Here is a 21761-nt window from a genome sequence, read left to right on the forward strand (position 1 = left end):
GCCTCGGCATTGGAGGAAGCTACATATCTTTCCTACTGCAGTACATTTTTCTTCCATGTTTCCACAAAATATTACCCTGCAGTGATTTCCAATACCCTTCACTGTGTCTGTTCATTCTGCTTCTTTTACTTAAAAGAGTTGGTGGTGGTACAAGAAAAATAGAGAAAGATCTCTAATACCATAACATACATGCCTAAGGTTGTTGAGACATAGGACTTTCTGTCTGGGTAATTATCCCCACATCATCATCATTATAAGAAAGCATTGAAGGTTGTTTTGAATATTTTACAGACTAGTTATAAATTATTTATTAAGGATTACATTTATCCATGAAATGCAAAGTGAAATTATTGCACAGTCTAAAGATACTCATACATTCAATTTCTATTGACTGCACTAATTTAGAGTAAGAACTGAAGTTATTCATATATGAGTTTCAGCACTGAAAAACTATATAACTGGTATCTCCAAGCACTTACCAGTCTGTAGATCAAAAACAAAGTTAGATTAGCAGTAATAACTCAAGACATTATTTTACACGAGCTCACAAAGAGCCCTCTTGTTAGATGCTGACGGTGAACAACTGAGCATCCTTTAAGGTATTGACCTGTGTAGCAAGCACACCTGCTGCTATGATCAGAATGTTTGTGTCCCTCATGAATGCAATTAGTGCCCTCATAAGAGAGACCCCCAGAGAGATCCCTTGTTCCACCACATGGGGACACAGTGAGAAGGCACTATTTGTGAGCCAGAAAGTAGGTCCTCCTCATCAGACAATGAATCTGCCTTGATTTAAGGCTTTTCAGCCTCCAGAACTGTGAAAAACACATTTCTGTTGTTTACAAGCCATTTGGTTTTTGGTATTTTTGTTATAGTGGCACAGACAGACTAAGACACCTGCCAAACTTTTAACCCTAGGGCCTTTAAGCTGCCTAAATCTGCTCCATTTTCTATTACAAAGTAAAGACCGTCCCCTCTACCCCTTATACGATACTAACGTTGAGCCCTCTAAAGGCAGTGTTCCTTCCTGCTCTTAATTTTGGTGAAATAGGTTTTTATATATGTTATGTATGATACTGCATAATTCAAAATAAATTCATTTTGTTTTTTTACACGTTATCCACCTAAGTGGAGAACTTTAGGCGACTTGTCTAAAACATTTTCAACAACACTAAATACTATTTCTTAACAAAGTTATTAAAACTAAGTTAAGCATATCCAAAAAAAAAAGTATCCTAAATCTCTGTTTATTTTTTTTCTTATCATAATTTTTTCCAATGAAAGACAACTACATTTTTCCAGTTGTTCAGGCCAGAATCCACTTGACTTCAGTCTTTCTTAGACCAGATTCTACAAAGCAGCAAATTTTGTTAGCTCTATCCTTAAAATATATCCAGAATTTGACCACTTTTCGTTATCTCCATTGCTAACACTCTGTTACAAGCCGTCATTACCTCTGCATGGATTATTGCAACAGTCTCCTTTAAGTAATTCCTTTGCTTTGGTCCTCTGTCTCTAGAATCTGAGAGATTAAGAGTGATCCTCTCAATACACAAGTTAGATCCTTCGACTCTTCAGTGGAATTTCATCTCACTCAGACCGAATGCCAGAGACCTTACATAGTCCCATCTCCCACCCCTTCCCCCGCCACCAACAATGTACCCTCTACTCTCTTTCTCATTGGCTCCACAGCACCCACATGACCCTGTATCAGTTCTCTTAGAGGTCAAGGTGTCTGCTCACTTAGGTTAGTTGGCAAATAACCTCTCTAACCACCCTACAGTAAGTGGCATTCCTGCCCATAGCAAACATTCTCCATCTCCTTAACCCACTTTTAATTTACTTCTTATGTCATTCACCAAACACTCACTACAGACCTACCATGTTTCGGGGTTTCAGGCATCATTGTATATATTAGGGCCAATGCAGTTAACAAAAATACTCAAAAACTCTGTTCTCATGGAATCTATATGCTGGCGGATCTTAAATTTTTTATGACAGCATTTCACATCACAAGCTATATCTACATGTTGGTGTGTTTGCTATTTTTAAAAATTATTATTGATTTTTCTCCCTGCAGGAAGAAAGCTGCATGAGAGCAGTGAATTGCTTTGTCCAATGCTAATCATTAAAGCTTAGAATACTGCTTGTCACATGGTAAGCAATAAATAAATCTTTTATGATAAATAAATAAATAAATGGACAGAAATAAACCCAAAATGAAGTTCCGCCTTCAATTTTCCTACAGATCAGGATTTGAAAACAGCCTGTCTAAACAACCGGCTTTCTAGACAACAAAGAAGCTAGAATTCTCAACAGTCATCTGGATCGAGGAGTTTCTGGATTTAGAGATGTTTTTCAATGAAAGATCAATCTCACAATTATAAATTGTAAAAATAATGATATTTTCATTCATAAAATTAGCTGATAGATATATATAAAATAACAATGTTAATTTAAAAGAGTGTCATGTACTGGCACTCACAAGGTTAGTGGAGGAATTGGATGAGCTTTCTGGAAAGCAAATTTGGTTTTACGCATATGTTTTCCAGAAATTTAGCACCTATAAATTTATTATTGAGAGTGATCCTCTCAATACATAAGTTAGATCCTTCAACTCTTCAGTGGAATTTCATCTTATATAAATAATCAGAAAGTTATGTGCAAAGGCGGTCATGAAGTCAATATTTGTAGTAGTAAAATCTTCGAAGTAATATACATATTCAACAGAAAGAATAAATACAATTGAAGGGAGGCTGAGGCGGGCAGATCACCTGAGGTCGGGAATTCAAGACCAGACTGACCAACATGGAAAATCCAAGTCTCTACTAAAAATACAAAATTAGCCCAGCATGGTGGTGCATGCCTGTAATCCCAGCTACTCAGGAGGCTGAGGCAGGAGAATCGCTTGAACCCGGGAAGCAGAGGTTGCGGTGAGTCAAGATTGTGCCATTGCACTCCAGCCTGGGCAACAGGAGTGAAACTCTATCTCAAAAAAAAAAAACTTTTTTCAAAATCAGATGCTTCAGCTATTTTGTTGTTTCCCACAGCCTTTTACAGAGCTTTGAACATAGTAGATACTATGAGACTATTTGCCATCATAAGTTAAAATGATCATAAATTATCATTTGTTTATTACCTAAGTATTTAATTTTCTAGTATGATTTTGACTCTTTCTGGATAATTTCTTCCATTATCTAATGTATTTCAGTGTTGAAGGCCCCAGTATCAGACTAAAAGAGATGGCCTTTATCACTCACACACACACACACACATACACACACAAACACACATGCACACTTTGTACACATCACTCTTTATACTAAATGGGCAATTACTACTGTAGAGGAATTGTGAAAGGCTGCTTTCTTAGGTTAACTGAGAGCTTCCAAACTTGATGCAGTGTCTAGTTACCTCCCTATTCCAGGATGTTTATACTAGGGACAGTAATTTTGGCAAATTTCAGCATGCTGTATGAAGTGGTGAGAAAATAGATGAGGTTTGAAATTAACCATGCCAGGAAAAATAATGAAAATATTAGAGCTTAAAAGTATTGCCTGATAAAGGTATTTATAAGGCTATGAACCAGCTGAAGGTGTGCCTGGCTTTGAGTGATGCCTGCCTGTATCCTGCCTTCTTGATAGCCAATGGCCTTGTCCAGCTGAGCTAACAAATTCCCAATTCCACACTTTGCAATCTCAGTGCACTTGCTGAACACCATTTCCCTTGTTTAATGATAATATATGTCATTGTATGACTTTTGTGGGAGATGGTTCGACCTGCTGTAAATGAGCAACTTTAATACATCTGCTTGCATAAAGCATTGAAATCATGGTCTAGTTCACAAATGAGGAGTCCTAGAATTAGACGTACGTTGTATCACAAGAAATATGTTGATGACTCCATGGACAGCTAGCTGCGATTCAATGAACCTGAGACAAAACCTCTCAGGTTATGTCACTAGAAGTCAAGAATGTTGATTAGCTCCTAAGGCTGTGTTTCTTTCCTTTTCATTTTGAAAGATAGCCATAGTGAAGGAAACTCAGGAAAAGCACAAGTATTACATTTTCATTTTGTTACGATTTTCCTTTCATTCCTGTTTTATTTTGTATAGTATAAAAATAAATAGTTCTGCTGACAGAATCAATTTTTATTATTTTCATTCATACTTTTGGTAAAACTCATGAAAACACCAGACTACATTCTTTAGATTTCATTCAAATAAGTTTTCTTAGTTGTTCTTCATTTCCTCTTTTGCTTTCCAACTTTGTTGACAAAGTCTATTCCATCAGAACTGAAAATATGCCATTCAACACCTGGGTCCCTTCTTATCTGTGCCTAGCCTTATGAGAGAAATTTTAAACTAAATAACATGAAATAGCATTTAAATATGTGAGGTCAGCTGTCATACTAAACTTTACACATTCTACAGATGAAAAGTGAATTTTTGTAGCTTAACCTCCAAAGCAAGAGCAGCTGGAACTGGCGGTATTTTCTTTCTAATAAAGATAAAATCCTATTATAAACAAGTCTAGAGAACATCTGAGTTGTTCCATTTCAGTGGAATTTTACTAAAGTAATACAAGTCTATAAATCACATTCTAGTCTGCACTCATAGAATATGGAAGTGAGTAGGGTCCAGTCTCTCTATAGTGAATTAATACTTGGAACAAGAAAGCAAGTATCCAACACACACACTACTTTTTTTTTCCTCTGACCTTTACTTTCTTGACTGATATTTTGTGAGTGATGTAGACTGCTTACAGTTTAGACTGTTGGGATATTTAGAGTTTAGGTTGGTGAAATATGGTGGAAAGGAACTGGGTGGAGGTTGCAGAGGAAATTAAGAACAAAGGGCTTAACTGCAAGAGACCAGTATCCTTATTCTTTCCACTAAGTAGTAAACTACTGAATGAAGCAATTTGGTAAGAACAGGGACTATCATTTAGAAAGGAAATCAGATAACACCCAGACTATTCTTTGCAAGAAGACAATGTAATTAGTTTAACAAAATGCTGCTGTTTTCACAGGCAGTCAGCCAGAATGTAGGTCTCATTTGGCTGCATAAAAAGGGTTTTGTGCTGACATTGTGGACTGAGATTTTACCTGTAGTTTCTCTAGTCTTGCCTGAAAAACACCTTCTTATCTGCCCAGGGCCTTAAAAACAAAGGATGCAAGTTCTTTATCAAATATATTTACTTGCCTATTGGTATCATTTGTGCGAAAGCACAATTCATTTTCACCACTTTATTGCACAGTCAGAGAGAAAAAAGGTTGAGATGGAGGAGGTGTCTGCTCTATGCTTCTATTACCAATTTATTCATACCTCTATCACAACACTTTCCATGTTATGTTGTAATGACTTCACTTCTCCAAAATGTTGTGCACCTTGAGAACTGTGCCTAGCACAGGATCTCACTATATGGTTATTTATTAAGGGAGAAGATCTTTATGTCTTTACATACGTCAATTCTGTTGTCATATGCTGCTCATGTTGTCAAGCAGAACAGCCTGAATGCATTTGCTTAAAACAGAATTTGTGAAGTTTCTTGAGAGGAATGGACACCAGGGGTTTTGGATGCAGTTTTGCTTTTTAATTAAAAAAAAAAACCCACATACTAAATAAGCCACTATTAAATACGTGCCAGGTTATCTTCCTGCATAACTCTCTTAGAGCCCATAAAACTCTATGAGGTAAAGATTATTGTGTCCATCTTAGGAATAGGAAAATTGAGGTTCAGGGAATTGTGTAGCTTATCTAATGTTTCTCTATTGGTAAGCAGCCAAGTCAGGACTAATACTAGAAGCCTTAGTTGGGAGGGGAGGGTAAAGAGAGAAAAGAAGTATGGCTTTTTCCTCTGGGTACGTTCTCCAGTATGGTGACTTTTCATTATGTTTCATGTAGAATGTCAACAGGAAGCTTCTTAGGCCTGTGCAAAAGGAGTTTCAGCAAGCGATATGAAATAAACTCTTGAAAAATCAAGTCTAGAAGGTCTGAAGAATTGATGTGAGTATGGTGCCTTTTTGTTGTTGTTTTAACTTGCTTGATCATTCATCAACTAGAGACTTGACCTCTCTCTCAGGCTTGCTCACTAGTATAGTATCAGATTAGAACCCACATCGTTCCATGACAAAATCCCTGCTCTGATGGACTGAATCATATTGCCTTCTTACTTCCCCATTCTGACTGAGGTGTGTCCTTAGGATCTACCTTTTGTCTCAGTCATCATATCATCTGAAGACTGAAAATGGGAAGAAAGAGTGGATCTCAGTTTCCTTCCTCCCTACATAAGTTTTGAGAAGTGTGGTGGACTGAATAATGTCTTCCCAAAGACATCTACACTCTAACCTATGGACTTGTGATTAGTTTACCTTTTACAGCAAAAGATAATTTTCAGAGGTTATCAAGGTAATGATCTTGAGATAGAAGAATTATTCTGAATTATCCCAGTGTACCAGATAATAATCAGTAGAGTTCTTATAAGAGGCAGGCAGTAAGGCTAGAGTCACTAAAAGAGATGTGATCATGTTAGGTTGCTGGCTTTAAAGACAGAGGAAGGGGCCCTGAGTTAAAGAATGAAGGTCGCCTTTAGAGCCTGGCAAAAGCGAGGAAACAGTACCTCAGTGCATTTGTGCTGCTATAACAGGATACTTGAGACTGGGTAATATAGGAAGAATAGAAATGTATGTGTTCACAGTTCTAGAGACTGAGAAGTCCAAGATCAAGGCATTGGGTGAGGATCTCCTTGCTGTATCTTCATATGGCAGAAAGGAAAAGGACAAACGAGGCCTGACCTTGTGTCCTCACAAGGTAGAAGAGCGGAAGACAGCACAACTAGCTGAACTCTGTGTAACCCCCTTTTAAAAAGACCTTAATCCAATTAACAAGGGAGGAGCCATGATGGCCTAATTGCCTCCTAAAAGCCCTGCATCTTAATACAATTGATCTTTGAACAACACAAAGCTTAGAGGCACTAACCCTCTGCACAGTAAAAAATCTAGGTATAACTTTTGACTCCCCTAAAACTTCACTACAAATAGTCTACTACTGGCTGGATAACATAAACAGATTAACATATATTTTGTGTGTTATATGAATTGTATACTATATTCTTATAATAAAGAAGGCTAGAGAAAAGAACGTTATTAAGAAAATCAATCATTAGGAAGGGAAAATGTATTTACTATTCATTCAGTGGAAATGGATTATCATAAAGGTCTTCATCCTCCTTGTCTTCATGTTGAGTAATCTGATGAAGAGGTGGAAGTAGAGGAGGTGTCGGTCTGGCTGTTTCAGAGGTGGCAGTAGCAGAAGAAAATCTGTGTATAAGTACATCTGCACAGTTTGAATGCATGTTGTTCAAGGGTCAGCTGTACTGTCACATAAGCAACACCTGAATTTGGGAGGGGACAGATTCAAACCACAGCAAACATGTTCTGCCTTAGAGCCTTCAGAAGAAGACATTCCTGATACCTCGGTTTTAGGATTCTGACTTCCGGAACTGTAAGAAAATAAATTTGTGTTTTTTAAGCCACTCTTTGTGGTAACTTGTTGTGGTAGCAACAGGAAACTAAGTGGTTACTACAAAAGAAGCTCTTCCTTCTATGTGCTTTGAAAAGAGAGAAATCTAGCAAGGTTTAATTTCATCAAAAGTATCATATAAGCCCAACAACTGTGAAATGATCTGAAGTTTTTTGAACAATAGATTGAACATATTAGACATGATAAAAAACCTAGGTAAGGTTAAGATGTGTGACTTTCTATTTTTCCTTTTTACTGTAATACTTGAGACCTTGAGTCTTCTCTGATTTATGTATCTATAAATGAGAGTAAAGCAGTGGGCTTGCCCACCTCATAGAAGGGCTGTTTAGCTTCATTTGGTAAAGCTTGTAAAATGCTGTGAAGATAATAAATGCTAATCTTTATTTAATCAACTAGGCAAGAAGACAATTAAATGAAAGACCAGGAGTATGCCTTGCAGCATACTATCTGATGGAGTTCTTGTAGCTCAAACCCTCAGAGACCTATATTTAAAATACAATTTCCATAATCTGCCCCATCAAAGTGATAAATTAAGGTTTAAGGCTTCCAATTTCTTGTTTATCTCAACTGCTTAAATTCAATTGCTTTAATTAAAATTGCATTGAGAATGCATTTTCCAATTTAGACTTTCAAAGGCCATTGGGGGTTTTGTTCCATTACATCCTTTTCATCTTACAATGTTTGAAGGATCACCACTTAATTTTCTCAACAGTGAAAGGAAATTTTCCTTCTTAAATTAATAGTTATTGTTTCAACTAACATGTCATACAGCAAGTCTGAAAATTGGCAGTTGCTAAATTAGAAGTGGGTAGAGATATTTTACAGCCATTTTAGCTCTGGAGTCTGTCTTTATGCTGTTCTTGAAACATACAGAAACATTATTTCATAGCAAAAAAATACACTCCAATCAATAAAGAGAGTAGAAAATAGTAAGAATATGCCACTCACCTCAGGACAGTTTAGCATTTGCTTGGTGACCCAAGAAGTAATCTGTATTTCATTATATTTTCAGGGCCAGAAGTCAAGAATAGGAGAGCAGCAGAAAACCACCAAATATGACAGCTAGCTTCACATGGGTAAATTTAGATGGTTGTGATGTGAAAGTCCCACCCATTCATCCCTTATCCCTTCGCTCTAGAATTACAAACCACCAAGACAAAAGAAATTCATTCATTTTCAAGGCTGTGGCCAACTTTCCTCCATCCTTCCTTCTTTTCTTCTCTTTACATTTTAATATAATTCCAGATTTACAGAAATGTTTCAAGAATAGTATAAGGAACTCTTTATAGCCTTAATCAATATTCAAAAGTTGCTTATATTTTGTCCAATTTGCTTTATTAATTCTGTTTGTTTTTTTGTTTTTTTGTTTTTCTCTCTCTCTGAACCATTTGACAGTTAGGTGGAAACATCATTGATGCAGGATTTTTCTTGGTCTCCTTACCAGTTGGGGACCTCTGGCTGGTGATGCTGAAGGCCTCACTCAGGGCACGCTGCCTCCCACAGGATGCACCCTGCCCAATCAGCCTGCCAAGTCTAGCTTGTGCACTGGTTCCTGAGTTCTTTTCCCATGCCCAAGAAGAATGAGGATGTGCTGACCACTGAAGGGTTAGGAGGGCATAGAATAATTTTACTGAGTAATGAAACAGGTTATAGTGGAGAGGGGATGCAGGGGTGGTCACCCTACCTGAAGTCCCACATATGGCTGGGTCCAGGTCCTTTTTTGGACTCAGAATGGGGAGTGCATGTTGATTGGTTTGTCAGTATGCAAAAATGGTTAAAGTAAAGGCACCACTCAAAGGTGGGCACAACAGTAGAAAACCAATTAGGAAAGGTTAGGTATGTGTAAAATAGGTGAAAGCTGGGGATGAGAGGAAAGTAGGCCAAACAGGAAGACAAGTTCTCAATCTGGTCTGAAGATTTAACTTGTAGCTTGGTTTTCAGGTTTTAAACTGTCTTTGGCTTGGAGGTGGAGTTTCACTGAGGACCAGCTCCTATCTGCCTAGACAGTTGGCTGCCTCTTGCTGCTCTCAGCATGATCCTTTACTTTTTTTTTTTTTTTTCTTGAGATGGAGTCTCACACTGTCACCTAGGCAGGGGTGCAATGGCACAATCTCAGCTCATTGCAACCTCTGCCTCTCAGGTTCAAGTGATTCTCTTGCCTCAGCCTCCCAAGTAGCTAGGGTTACATGCGCCTGACAACACGCCTGGTTAATTTTTTATATTTTTAGTAGAGACAAGGTTTCACCATGTTGGCCAGGCTGGTCTCGAACTCCTGACCTCAGGTGATCTGCCAGCCTTGGCCTCCCAAAGTGTTGGGATTACAGGCATGAGCTACCATGCCTGGCCGACCCTTTACTTAAAATACTTCATTGTGTATTTCTTAAGTAAAAGTATATTCTCTTACATATTTTCTTTGACAAATTGTCCAAATTGGGAAATTTAACTTTGAAGTAAAATATTTTTGAAATTTATAGCTCATATTCAAATTTTGTCAAAGGTCTTAATAAAACACTTTCTAGCTATTACTTTCTTAGTTCACAATCAGGTATTTTGATTAGTTTTCATGTCTACGTAGTCTCCTTTAATTGGAAAGAATCCCTTAGCCTTTGTTTTTGTTGACCCTGAAATTATTAAAGGGTACAGACCAATTATTTTGTAGAAGAGTTCCTGTCTGGTGCTTCCTCATTATTAGGTTCAGGTTATGTTTGACAGGAAAACCATGACACATTTTATCCTTAGTGCCTATCAGAAGGCATGCACTATTTTTCTAATATTGGTAGATTTAATGTTATCACTTTGTTATTGTGGTATCCATCAGGTTTCTCCACTCAGTAACTACTATTTCCCACTTGTAATCAATATGCCATTTGTAAAGAAGATAACATGAGGCCATATAAATATTCTGTACCTCATCAAACTTTAATCCTCTGTTTTTTTTTTCCTAATACTTTGATGATTTTTTTATTTCTTTCATTTATTTATTTTTTTAACAGAGTCTTGCTCTGTTACCCAAGCTGGAATGCTGTGGCACAATCTCGCCTCATTTCAACCCCCACCTCCCAGGTTCAAGCCTCAGTCTCCCAAATAGCTGAGACTACAGGTGCCTGCCACCATGCCTGGCTAATTTTTGTATTTTCAGTAGAGATGGGGTTTCACTATATTGGCCAGGCTGGTCTCAAACTCCTGACCTTGTGATCTGCCCACCTCAGCCTCCCAAAGTGCTGGGATTATTTTTTTTTTTTTTTTTTTTTTTTGAGACGGAGTCTCGCTGTGTCTCCCAGGCTGGAGTGCAGTGGCACGATCTCGGCTCACTGCAAGCTCCGCCTCCCGGGTTCACGCCATTCTCCCGCCTCAGCCTCCCAAGTAGCTGAGACTACAGACGCCCGCCACCACGCCCGGCTAGTTTTTTTTGTATTTTTAGTAGAGACGGGGTTTCACCATGTTAGCCAGGATAGTCTCGATCTCCTGACCTCGTGATCCACCCGCCTCGGCCTCCCAAAGTGCTGGGATTACAGGCTTGAGCCACCGCGCCCGGCCAGTGCTGGGATTATTTACAGGCATGAGCCACTGTTCCTGGCCCCACTGATGATTTTCTAACTCATATATGCTTCTATATTTACTGGCTAGCAGCACCCCACTATAAGAGTGTTCTCTTCTTTTCCATTTAAATATTTATGTATATATTTACATCAGTAGGGAACCATGAATTTTTCCTTTACATGAGGTATTATAATCCATTATTACCTCTCTTTTTTTCTACTTAAATTGTTTCAGATTTGACCACTCTGAGCTCCTTCAAGATAATTGTTTTGCCTTTTTGACATTACTTCATCCCTCTTGGAGCATTTATTTACTTTCTGGTTCAACAGGATATTCTAGGTTCTTCTTGTACTTTCACTGCTTCAGTACTAGAATCAAACTTCTCCCCAAGAAACTGTGGTTCATTTTAGTAAATAATGGTATTTAGTCACCAAAATTTGAGTACTGTAATTTTGCTCATTGCTACTAGTAGGTCATTGATCAAAGGCCCTGTCAGCCAACAGAGCTAGAAAATATGTATGTATATATACATGTATATATATGTAATGTATATATACCCATATCTAAATGTATTTGCATATCCATCTATCTGTAAATAAGTATTAAAAACCATTAACTTACCCTGATAACTTTAATGTAACCCCATCATGGCACAGTCTATTCTGTCCAAAATTGCCAGCATACTCGGTGAAAGAGCTTGAACTTGATCTTAGATTTCCGTGACTCTAATAGTCCAGATTCAAAACCACTTAGAATAAAACTTACTTCCCAAGCCCCATCCATTGTACAGATACACCCTTCACTCTACTCTCCTGAATATCAGTAACCCTACTCTAATGCCCCATATCACTATTCATTCTTTCTGAAGATGAGAGAGAATCAAGACAAAGTTTACTTTATATGTTCATATCTGACAAAGAATTACAGTTCATATTATTTTTGAGGTCTGAAAAAAGGCTTTTAATATTATTTTTTATTCATTTCTTGACCTTGATGAGTGTCACAGTTAGTAGGTTCAGAATTGAATTTGCTCTTGAGTCTACTTCCAGCAATTCTGAAGTGATATTACAGAGCATCCTTTACACATATATTAATTAGATGACTTCTTCCCACTTTCTGTAGACCAAATGTGCTATCCTCTAAAATGTGAACTGTGTAATTAAAATAAATACACATCACATTATTTCTCCTATATTCATTCCATCTATAACACACTGGAATTTCTTTTTCACACCTGCTTCAACCAACTTTCATGGACTAACTGAATGAAGCAGTATTTGCACGTTTGTTTGTTTGTTTGTTTAATCCTGAGCACATCATGAGACTCAAAAGTGAGCACAGAATATTCATCATAGTTTCATTCCAAAACATGCAAATTATTTTTAGGACTTCAGAAGTGCTCTAAGATGTCTGGAATCCTCCCCAATGTTCCCCTAATCATGCAAATTATCAACCCAACTCAGTATTTACATCCAGATTTTAGCAGCCTTTTATAACCGTTAGCCTTATTTGCTTAGGAGTCTGTTACAAGTGTATATTTGAGTCCAACACTATCAAGCCTTCCAGAAAACTGGGGCAATAAAGACTATGAGTACAAGAAGTTCAAGCTGAAATTGAGTAAAAAAGGTTGCCAAAGGAAGAAATCAACAGTTTAGAAAAGTATAGACAATCTTTAGTTTTAGCAAAGTTCATAGGATTGAACTGTCAACACATAATTAGAATATCACTTATAATGGCACTGTGCCAATATAAGCCAAAATACCTCCTGTTTTATTTGTAATTTAAAGCCTGAAAAATAAACAACCCCTTTTTAATACTAATTTGTGTGTTTTTTTTCACTCTGACTAATATTTTAAAACTATCTTTGAGAAATTTAATTTTTAAAATAAGCTATTTCTGACTGGGGATAAGAGTTAGAGATTAGTTTCATTTTTCTTCAAATAGATATGGAAAGTATTTTACTCCTCTATGTAATTCATTCATTATTTTCATTAAAAAGATGTATTTCTGTCCTAAGCAGATATAATCAGAGCAGATAGAGTCCTGAAAAATTACTTCATTCATTGGGATTCAGAGTAGTGTTTAACTTGTAAATGTACAGTTAACATTTAAACACACAGGTAAGAACTCTGCAGGTTCACTTCTGCATAGATTTTCTTCTGCCTCTGCCACCCTAATACAGCACGGCCAACCTCAACCTTCCTTTTCAACCTGCTTCAAGTGAGGGTGACAGAGATGAAGACTTTTAGGGTGATCCAGTTCCACTTAATGTTATTTTCTTAACACCATTTTCTTTTCTTTCTTTCTTGTTTTTTTTTGTTTTTTTTTTTTTGAGACAGAGTTTCACTCTTGTTGCCCAGGCTGGAGTGCAATGGTGTGATCTCGGCTCAGGGCAACCTCTGCCTCCTGGGTTCAAGCGATTCTCCTGCCTCAGCCTCCCAAGTAGCTGGGATTACAGGCACCTGCCACCAATCCTTGGCTAATTTTTTGTATTTTTAGTAGAGATGGGGTTTCACCATGTTGGCCAGGCTGGTTGTGAACTCCTGACCTCAGGTGATGCACCTGTCTTGGCCTCCCAAAGTGCTAGGATTACAGGTGTGAGCCACTGCGCCTGGCCCACCATTTTCTTTTCTCTGACTGTGTTAAATGGTTCATGTAATTGGTAAGGCTTCCAGTCAATCGTAAGCTGATAGTGGTTAAGTTTTGGGGAGTGAAAAGTTAGATGTAGATCTTCAACTGCACAGGAGGTCAATGCCCCTAGCCCCCATGCTGTTCAGTGGTCAACTGTAATTCACATAAATGTCCTTGAAATTGTTAAACTGAAAAACTCCAGAGAGAAATAAGGGAGGAGGAACATGTGATTATGAGACACAAAACGTAAAGGCCAATGATTTCTGCATAGAGAAATTTAGTTAACAGCAACACAGACATTGTTCTCTTCCCATTCTAAAGCTAGAGCATTCTATATAAACTCTCTTCACTACTACAATGAGCAAAAGAGATAACAAGTATTCTGATATCTTATTTGTGGTAGGCATTTTGCAGAGATTAGGATTCTGTGCATCAAGCATTCCATGGAACTATAACATAGAAGATAGAAAAAGAAATAGTTATAAATATACAGAGTATTTATGATGGCACTATAAACTTTTACAGAAGGAGAAGAGCCAAAAAATGGGTTAGTCGACAACATAGAAACGTAATAATTAAAGTGTACAAGTATTCAAATAGTTATAGAACAGAACACTTCTTTAGCCATATCCAGTTCTACTTCTAGACCTGGACAATAGGGCCTCTGCCCTGAGCCCCTGCCTTTTGAGTTCTTCTAGCCGTACTTCTCTTCATAAGGTGTGAGGTTCCCAGGACTAAGCCTATGTGCCCACTCTAAGATGGCACACACGCATGCCCAGAGTAGCTGGAGCTCTGGGGATTCTCTGCTCAAACAACTCTGCACCTGCATCCAGAGCTTGCATAGGTCTATAGTTTTGTGAGTGAACTGCTGGGTCATCGGGGTGCCTAAAGGGGTAACCAAGAGATGTCTGTGGGTATCTGGCAGAGGGAGCTTGGAAATTTGACCCGTTCAGGTACAGGATTGATCTGGGGTAGAAAGAGACATGGGCAGTCACAGGCCTGGTTTCATGTGTTGGTTCTCCTCGTGCTACCCCAGTCTGGGGTGGAACTCTGAGAAGTCACGGGCAGAAGTCTGAGAATTATAAATTCAATTCTAATTTCCAAGTTGTTAGGAAGGTAAATTTTTCAAGGTAGAAGAAAACAAGACATGTTATCTTGGCTTGATTGATAATGTTTAATATTAGGTTGGTGCAAAAATAAATGCGGTTTTTGCTATTATTTTTAATATTTAGAGATTTGGTATATTGGCCTCTTTTTGTACTTTTGGCCTAAGCCCTACAAATGTTGGGGGTGGGGCACAACTAATAAAATCTTATTTTGAGTTTCACCAACTCCTTAGAGAGAAGAGATTTTTAAGTTAATATGAAGATAAACTAAAAATTATTTCTAATCTGGTGTCTTTTTGTTTTTGTTTTGGTTTTAAGTTCCTGTGTTTGGTTTGTGTATTTGAATAATTATTTATGTTAACTTTTCATTAACACTACGTGCTTTCTTGCAGAAACGGCTTTGCTCACTCTCAACTAATTTTTTTTTTTTGTCATCATAACGTCCTTTATAGAGATTCAAATGTCAAATGCCATCAAGATTCTGCTGCCCAGGTTACAGACAAGCTGGTCAGTGCTCTCTTACAGACTGCATGACCGTGTTCCATGTGACCTATGAGGAAGCAATCTGCCTGCTTAAGACCTTGTAATTTTTTTAACTGAAAATGACTGAATAATCTAGTTCAATAATTTTCATTTTACAGGATAAAAAACTTATGCCAGATATCACTTAACACTGATAATCTCTCCTACACAAAAATAAATATATTTTTTGGCCTAAAGAATAGAAAGCTCTTAATAAGTACTAGAGTTTTTAAAAAGTGATTTAAATAAATTTTTATTCCATTAATGAATTTTAGTTTTGAGATGCAATGAGTATTGATTTTCAAAGTTCTTATCAAAATGCAGATACTTCTAAGAGACAAAAGTCTTGTGCATTGTAAGCTAAGCTAGTTGATAGCTGAGGTCTTGGAAACTGAACACAGTTCAGGAGCTTACAGGACGAAAGGCAGGAAGTAGGGGCAGCGTGAGGAGGTGAGTTGGTCAGTGAGACGGGAGACAGCCTGAAAGCACAGCTTACTAGGCAATTTTGCCTAAGGCCAGTTCTGTATGCAGGGAGATGCTGACTGGAGAAAAAGTGGCCCAGTTGTTGGATCTGCAGCACAGAACAGGCCTTGTAGCAAACAGGAAGTGACAAAAATAACTACCTTTTCAACACAAGCAGCAGCTTTAAATGGTGCACAATGAATTTTTCATCTATCAATTACACTGCAAACTAGAAAGTCACAGATAACAAGGATGCCTCCTTATGTCACTTCAGGGGACTGTTTAAAAATAGAAGACTGCCGGAAAACAGGAGAAGCATAATCAATACTGTGATTAATGGCAGTAATTTCACGCAAACATCTGGGCAATTAAATATGCTCTTTAGGAGGTGTTTTGCCTCGTGACTAGTGAAGGAATGAATGAGTTTCAAATCAAATATTACTGTCAGTATACTGAATAATTCACAGCCACAAACGACTTCAAACTGGAACATTTCCAGCTGCCAAATACATAAAAAGTCTTATTTTAAAGAAAATATACTCTGGGTCAGCTTTTCATTCTGCAATCCTTGTTCATTTTAATTTAAAGGCACTCTAACAATTATGTAAACACATACTATCTATTTGTACCCAAATGTCAGCTATGCATTATGGGAAATAAAAGGACTATATCACATGACTTCTGCTTCCAGCAAAGTTAACATTTTTGTTGGCTGAGCAAAGAATATCCTCAGGAAACAATTAGCAGGCTATTGTAAGTGTTGGTGTTTCCACACCTGGGCCAACCATAAAAACTATTTGAGATGTTTGTTAAATTCAATTCATCAGGTTGAGTGTAGAACTCAGGAATCCTTATGGCCACATACAGTCCATTTTTAAGAAACACTGCAGTACTGTTTCTAAGAAAGCATGACATAAAATCAATATCTAAAATAGGTAATCCAAGAGATGAAACTATTTGACCCAAAAATAGTTAGAAAGGAACTTCCATGTTAACACCTTATTTTGGGCAATGTACTAAGAGCTTCATTACTACACACATTTAAAAAAATATAAAACCTTGTCATTCTAACAATTCCCTCACTGCAATCATCTATAGAATCCTGGAAAATAAAAGGACTTGTAAAACAATTATTTTTATACAGGGGAAACAAGAAGTTCAGAGAGATGACTTGCCTGGTCCCAAAATTTAGTTAGTGATTAACTGGAATTCCATTCAGAGCTATCCATTATGCCACATCGTCCCTCTAAGTAAAAAGTGCTATCATTAGTTAGAACACTTTGGTAGCTTTGCTGCAAGCCCAAAAACTAGGATATCTACTAACAAGCCAGCTGACAATGTTATACCTCTTGTGTCTTTCAAAAAAAATGTTCTTACCTCTAAAGTATCATGATATTTTATTGTCAGAAAATTCAAACTATGAGCAATGCCATCAGTTAAGTAGATATCGATTTTAGTTACGAGAAAGCATTGCTGTGAAAAGAGAATACACCATTTCTAAACACTGAGACAATGAAGAATGTCCACTGGTTACTGTGATTCCAGTCGTGTCCATTTCAACTCCCAGATCATCCGGCCAAACAATTATCCACCATCTATGCATCACTGCAGACACTTACTTCAGACCATCTCTCTCCAGGCAAAGTCAAGATTTATCATTTGAAGAACTTCTTTTCCTCACTCTTTTTCAGAGCCACCTCTTAGTTGAACTATTTCACTGCAACAGTCCTCTTCAACTGGTGACAGTCTTTCAAGTAATCCATAAAACAGGATGGAAAGTTTCTTTCTCAGTTACTGTTGCAGCAGAAGGGAAGTGTGACCTGGCAGCAGGTACAGGTGAATCGGGAATGTGTACCGCTTCTTCATGCAGCTTGTACATTCAGGGTCTGCTTGGACCTCATCTGGTATATGCCACTTCCACCTGATGGAGTCCTACTGGCATGCTTGACTTTATGGCATGGTAGATCAGATATCCAATTAATCAAAAGTGTGAGTGTCTTTATGGTTTGTGGTTCAGTACCTTATAGGACACAGTAGCAAGGTAACCATTATTTTTTGAATGAGAACAGTTACTTGCTGAAAATTACATGTTTTTTTTTTTTTCCCCAGAACTTTGGACTTTGTGTATTACAGATTTCTGCTGGTTGAATCTGCCAAATACAGTTTAAGTAGATACACTGGGTTATGACAGCAAGAAAGAAAATTTTTGATGCTGTCAACAAACATCTCTTTCTTTCTTTGAGTCTTCAGGACTTTGGGATTATTGAGTAAACAGGCTGAAGAACTGCATCACAAAGTATTACATGTGCATCTCTTTTGATGGTGGTGTCTGTGAAGTGCAGCAACTTACTTGTAAATTTAGAGGAAATATTCTAACACACTCTAAACAATTAGACACATAGACATTTCCTTGAATAGAGCATACTTTCTCACAACATTAATTTCCCATTTTTTGGCATGCATGCATCAGTATCTCCTAGCTCACCGTATCTAGCTTCTATCAGCAAGCTGTCGTCAGTGCGGTTGGTAAATATGAATTCTGTGTAAGAGTAAGAATGGTTAATTTGGCTGGGCGCAGTGGCTCACACCTGTAATCCCAGCACTTTGGGAGGCTGAGTCGGGTGGATCACCTGAGTCAGGAGTTTGAAACCAGCCTGGCCAACATGGTGAAACCCCATTTCTACTAAAAAAAAAAAAAAAAGGTGAGTGTGATGGTGGGTGCCTGTAATCCCAGTTACTTGGGAGGCTGAGGCAGGAGAATCCCTTGAACCTGAGAGGCAGAGGTTGCAGTGAGCCAAAATCGCGCCACTGCACTCCAGACTTGGAAACAAGAGCAAAACTCCATCTCAAAAAAAAAAAAAAAAAAAAAAAAGATTAATTTACCTTCAAACTAAATTGTAACACATATTTGACATAACATGGTGTCAATGTGGTAAAGGTGTACTGCTATCCTTGCTAAGTGAGATAACTGAATTTGACAGTCCGTACCTATTGGAATACATTAAGAAATCATCTGCCAGATCAGTAGCTACACATTCAGTGATAGAGACTATACAAATTATTTCAGTAAAGAGAGCCACATGTGGGATAGCTGTGGCAGTGTAAATTACCATCTATTATCATTATGATAATCGAGCATCATTTTCCAAATCCCATACACATTTTCTACTGGCTAAAGAGGAGAGTTAAATGTTGGTGTGATACCAATCACAATTCTTGAAGTTTTCAAATCTTTGATGATGGTGCCAGGTAATTTTTCTGCATTTACTCCAGAGGTGTAGTTTTAATTTTTTTATTGAGAGGGAGCACTTGGAGCTTCTATTTGGTCCTACTTATTGTAATCACTCTTCACTTAGGTCTCCGAGATAGAGGTTCTAACGGATGCTAAATGTAATATTCAAAATTCACTAGGGAAATAATCATAGTATATGTTGGGATCCAAGTGGGACTATCTTGAATCAACACCTGTCTCCATAAGACCAAAGTTGCTATTTAGGATTCTAAGAATGAAATTTAGAGCAAAGTCATTGTCAAAATATTCCTGAAAAGTCTGCATATTTACCTTATTTTAGAACATAATTACATCGTGAAATGGTAACAGATAACTGTGGTAACATTAAAAATTTTTTCCTGAGGGGTAACTAGGTGCATTGTTTTTCTTCAAATTTCAACAGATGCTGAGTCTATGGACTGATTCAGGTCTGAGAACTGGGAAAGAGCTCTCCAAATAGGTGGCTTGAGTCAGGCCTCTGTTCAACTAGATTATAAGGCCTAATTTTTTTAAATCAGTTCTAGAATTCAGATAGGAATTCATGGGCTATCTTCTATTTTCATCTCAGGGGCTTTAATGATTAAATAGCTACCTCCAAAGATCCACTAACGCAACCAAACTGCTCTTGCTCCTGGTGGCCAATGACAGCTCCTGCTACCTGGGCCTTTCCATTTTTGGGAACTATTGTCCTCATTGAGATAGTAAGCTGTTTTGAAAGTAGTTTCTCTCATTAGCACCCCTATTTAGTAGAGAACAACTTTTAAAATACTTTTTCAAAGTGAATGTTCCATCATAGGGAATGATGGAATATGACTAGGTGTATGTGAGTGAGCTACAGTGGATACAGAATTCTAACATTGCCATCTCATTTAGTCTTTGGATTTCTTCTTTATCAAGGAATTTTTGGCATCTCATCTTCAGTTATTTGAACAAATAATGATTCCAGGTTTACTATATTCTGTACTGTTTGATCTAGCTCATTTGTTACAGAATATGTAGTAAACTCACACTGGTAAATTTTGCCAATTAAAAATATGTGTTTCTGCCTTCTTGGTCTAGCACCTTCAGAATACTTTCCCATATGTAGCATAACCTAGATGGCATACATTTTCTAGTTTTTTGGTATATAAGCTGTGTCCTCAATGCTTGACATCATAATTACTTTCTTCTCAGGGTATGTTGGAATATGACTCTAGCTTTATAACTGGAGACATTAAAATGTGTTAAGAACAAGGCAAAGATTTTATTAACTTGTCTTTGCAGGGTAACTCCACTGTAGAAGTTGTTATGTAGTCTTTCAACAAGGCAGGAAACACCACCTCATCAGGTTAGGAAAATGAGATATTTAAACTCACAATGGACTGTGAATTGGGAAGTCATGTGAATCCTATAAGTTCTCCAATATCCCTTCATTTTAATTAGTAGGTTCTTTTCTTTCCCAGTCCTAACCTTTAGGGTTTATGTAAGAGATCTAATGAGGCTATGAATTAATAGACATTGGAATGTGGCAGCATACTGCATCAAATGATGCATCAAATGAGGGTTTTGTTTCTAGCTTTCTCAGAACAGAGGCTGCAAAAGTTAAGAAATTCATAGAAAGTCCCTAGTTTTCAGTAAATGCCTGATATGGTTTGGCTGTGTCCCCACCCAAATCTCATCTTGAGTTGTAGTTCCCCTAATCCCCACATGTCGTGGGAGGGACCCAGTGGTAGGTAACTGAATCATGGGGGTGGTTACCCTCATGTTGTTTTTGTAAGAGTGAGTGAGTTCTCACAAGATCTGAGGATTTTATAAGGGGCTTTTCCCTTTTTGCTTGGCACTTCTCCTTGCTGCTGCCATGTGAAGGACATGTTTGCTTCCCCCTCTGCCATGATTGTAAGTTTCCTGAGGCCTCCCTAGCCATGCTGAACTATGAGTCGATTAAACCTCTTTCCTTTATAAATTACCCAGTTTGGGGTATGTCTTTATTAGCAGTGTGAGAACAGACTAATACAATGCCTGAACCAATGAACTATAAATTTAGCTTATAATTTTCCTTTTTAAACTTTCATGTGTTCTTAGAAGGAAAGTCTTCAGGGCTGGGTGAACTGGCTCATTCCTGTAATCCCAACACTTTGGGAGGCTAAGACAGGTGGATTGCTTGAGCTCAGGAGTTTGAGACCAGCCTTGGCAACATGGCAAAACACCATCTCTACAAAAAATACAAAAATTAACCAGGTGCACACTTGTAGTTCCAGCTATTCAGGAGGCTGAGGTGGGAGGATAGCTTGATCCCAAGAGGTTGAGGCTGCAGTGAACAGTGATCATGCCACTGCATTCCAGCCTGGGCAACAAAGTGAGACCCTATCTCAAAAGAAAAAAAGGAAAAGAAGTAATGCCTTCAGCTCATAGTCTTTGAGACCTTCAAGTCTTTCCTACAGTTATATAGCAGCAGAGCCTGGATTTTCTAAAGCCTTGCCTTCTATTGTACCCGATTCTGGGTAATGAAACATAATAATTTAGCTATCTGTTTTGCCCCAAAGTGCCATTAGCTGTCCAAGATATACCCCTTTAAAATAGGTTAATTTTCACTATTCAATGTCTAACCAGGAGAGATATAAAATTTTTAGTCCTCTATTCCCCCAAGTTGCTACTGACAATAACCACTTCAGTTCAGAGTTAGTCACATGCCATGAAACCAACTCTG

This window comes from Theropithecus gelada, chromosome 8 (assembly GCF_003255815.1).
Source record: "Theropithecus gelada isolate Dixy chromosome 8, Tgel_1.0, whole genome shotgun sequence".
Lineage (NCBI taxonomy): Eukaryota > Metazoa > Chordata > Mammalia > Primates > Cercopithecidae > Theropithecus > Theropithecus gelada.